Consider the following 3,398-nt stretch of genomic DNA (forward strand, 5'->3'; position numbering starts at 1 on the left):
CAACTCATGAACACAAGATACCTTTCCATTTACCTGTATCTTTTAAAAATTCTTTTCAGGAATGTATTGGAGTTTTCAGTATACATGCCTTTTGCATCCACGATTGTTTATTCCTAAGCATTTTATTTATTTTTTGATGCTATCACAAACAGGATTGCTTTCATTTTTTTTCATTTTCTTTCCTTCTTCTTTTTTTTTTTTTTTTTTTTTTGGAAACTTGTTCAACCATTAAGAGTTGGTTCCTTGGTTTTCAAACTCAAGTGTCCCTCTGTCAAATGAAGGAAGCAGTGTTGCAGGAATAGTCATAATCTTAGTCAGAATTATCAATTACCAAAATCTTACAAAACATTTCAAAAACTTAAAAGTTTTTCCAATATATTTTTGTTGTCATTATTGTTAAAAAGGAGTCTTTTATCTCCCTCACACAGTCCTTTCTGGCTTGTTCTTTGTCCTGGCTATTCTGGTAGGGATGTCCAAAGACACTGAGTCCAGGGACTGCCAGTAACAGTCCATTTGTGCACCCTACAGGTCCTTACTCTGCTCCATGAACTCCTTGTTGGCCTCAATCACATTCATCTGTGGCATGGGGTCCTCTAATATGTCATCTCCAAATTCTTCATATGTCTATAGTGCTTCGGTATAGCTATACTGGGGACAGCTGTACCTTTAGCTGCCTGTGTTCTGGTCATAGCACCACTGGGCATAATCGTTTTGGTACTGCTGGTAATAGTGGTCATAGCTGTAACTGTGCATCTGACTACAATCCACTGACATCACTATGGCTCACTTGGAGGATTGCCATGCTCAGCTGCACTGCTGTAGGCCCCAGTGGAGCACTGGCAGTCAGTCAAGGCTCACTTCTATTCCAGTTCATCTGTGGTTTTCATAAAACCATAGTCCTTAAACACGCCTGTTTGGTTCAAAATCACCTTGCCTCCCAGTATGAGGGATAGACTTTAATGAAGAATTCATACAGCATGCCATCTTCCACATAATTTAGGGTCAGATACCCCACAAAGAAGGAATACTCAGGGCTGTTATCTGGTTGCTTCATGTAAGTGGCATAGTTCAGTTTAAAATATCCTGTCTTGGCCAAAACATCTTCTTTTTTCTCAGCCATACTTTTTTCTCCTGTATAAAATGAGGGGTTGCACAGATGACCACTAAGGGCACTGAGCTCCATTGTTCTATGAGCCCAGATGCACCAGCTTGGTGCAGCTATAAGCTAAGTAAAGGTGTGGGTCCTGGAAGGGGTTTCTCATTAATTTTATGCAAACTCCTCTTGGCTATGGCCAAATCTTCAGATTCTACAAAATGGTATCTAGCTGAGATTCCATGAGGTGATTTTGGATAATTTTGACACTCATCACCATGTCTTCCATGGTGGCAGAGGCTCTGAAGATGAAATTCTCATTCATGTAGGGCAACAGTCCATTGATACGCAGGCTGGTCACCATGCCTGAAGCCTGACTGGGATTTTGTAGGGTGTGAAGGCCTGCATGGACTCCAGACTACAGGGCAAGAAATGGGATTCTTTTCTTAATTTATTTTGTTAGATAATTTATTATTAGTATAGAAGCAAATTATTTCTATATTGTTATTTTGTATACTTTGACTTTACTGAATAGGTTTATTAGTTCAAACGGTTCCTTTTGTAGACTCCTTGGTTTTCTATATATTAGTTAATGTAATCTGGTGTCACTGATTTGTTTTGTTGTTTTTATTTTTTATTTTTATCTATTTATTTTTTTTACTTTCTATATCATTTATTTCTGCTCTAATCTTTACTACTTCTTTCTTTTTTCTGGGATTGATTTTTGTTTGTCATTCTTTTTATAGCTCCTTTAGGTACAAGGTTAAGTTGTTTGAGATTTTTTCTTGCTTCTTGAGGTATGTCTGTGTTGCTATAAACATCCTACTTTTGCCGCATCTCAAAGATTCGGGACTACCGTGCTTTCATTTTCATTTATTTCCATGTAACTTTTTAATTCTTCTTTGATTTATTGGCTGATTGACCCATTCAAATTGTTAAATAGTACGTTATTTAACCTCCATGTATTGGTGTTCTTTCCAGATGTTTTATTGTGGTTTGTTCATAGTTCATTGTGGTCAGAAAAGATGGATGCTGTAACATCAGTCTTGAATTTTTGGAGCCATGTTTTGTGGCCTAAAATGTGTTCTATTCTTGAAATTGTTCTGTGTGCACCTGAAAAGAATGTGTGTTCTGCTGTTTTAGGATGGAGTATTCTAAATATATCTGTTAAATCCATGTGATCCAATGTGTCATTCAAAGTCAATATTTTTCTATTTGGGTGATCTACTCGTTGATGTAAGTGGGGTGTGAAAGTCAACTCCTATTATCATATTACTATCACTGATTTCTTCATTGTTATTAACTTTTTACATATGTGGCGTTCCCACATTGGGTGCTTACATATTTACAGTTGTTATAACCTCTTATTGGACTGTCCCCTTTATTATTATATAGTGTCCTTCTGTCTTTTGTTACAGACTTTGTTTTAAAAGTCTATTTTGCCAATATAACTATTGCTACCCCAGCTTTCTTCTGGCATCCGTTTGCATGATAAATATTTCTCCATTCCCTCACTTTCTTTTTTTTTTTAAGATTTTATTCATTTTTCACGAGACACAGAGAGGCAGAGACACAGGTGGAAGGAGAAGCGGGCTCAATGCAGGGAGCCTGATGTGGGATTCAATCCCGGGACTCTGGAATCATGCCCTGAGTTAAAGGCAGATGCACAATCACTGAGCCACCCAGGTGTCCCTCCATCTCCTCACTTTCAATCTGCATGTGACTTTTGGACTGAAATGAGTCTCTTGAAGCATGTAAATGGGTCTTGGTTTTTTTTTTTTTTTTAATTCACTGTCACTCTATGTCTTTTGATGGGAGTACATTTACATTCAAAGTAATTATGATAGATATGTATTAATTGCCATTTTGTTACTTGTTTTGTTGTTTCTTCTATAAGATTGTCTCTGATCTTCTCTTGCTCTTTTTAATGGTTTGATGACTTTCTTCAGTGATATACTTGGATTCCTTTTTTATTCTTTCATAACTATTATTAGTTTTTGATTTATGGTTACCATTAGATTTGTACATAATGTCTTTTGCATATAGCAGTCCATATTAAGTTGATGGTCACTTAAGTTTAGACCCATTTTTTACTCCTTCCTCCCCCTCCCACATTTTAGGGAGGTGTCATATTTTACATCCTTTTATTATATGAATTTCTTGATTTTTGCAGAAATACTTATTTTTACTGCTTTTGTGGTTTTTACTTTCCATAGTCTCACTTATGGTCTTCCTTTCCACTCAAGGAGTCCCCTTTAATATTTCTTGTAGGGCTGGTTTATTGGTCATGAACTCCTTTAGTTTG

The 3,398-nt window shown here is 36.6% G+C and overlaps 1 pseudogene; it reads right to left on the bottom strand.

Moving 5' to 3' along the window:
- Positions 1-420: 420 nt before the first annotated feature.
- LOC144287632 (tRNA selenocysteine 1-associated protein 1-like) lies at positions 421-1,457 on the bottom strand (annotated as a pseudogene).
- Positions 1,458-3,398: the final 1,941 nt, after the last annotated feature.

Source organism: Canis aureus, chromosome 17, assembly GCF_053574225.1.
Source record: "Canis aureus isolate CA01 chromosome 17, VMU_Caureus_v.1.0, whole genome shotgun sequence".
NCBI lineage: Eukaryota > Metazoa > Chordata > Mammalia > Carnivora > Canidae > Canis > Canis aureus.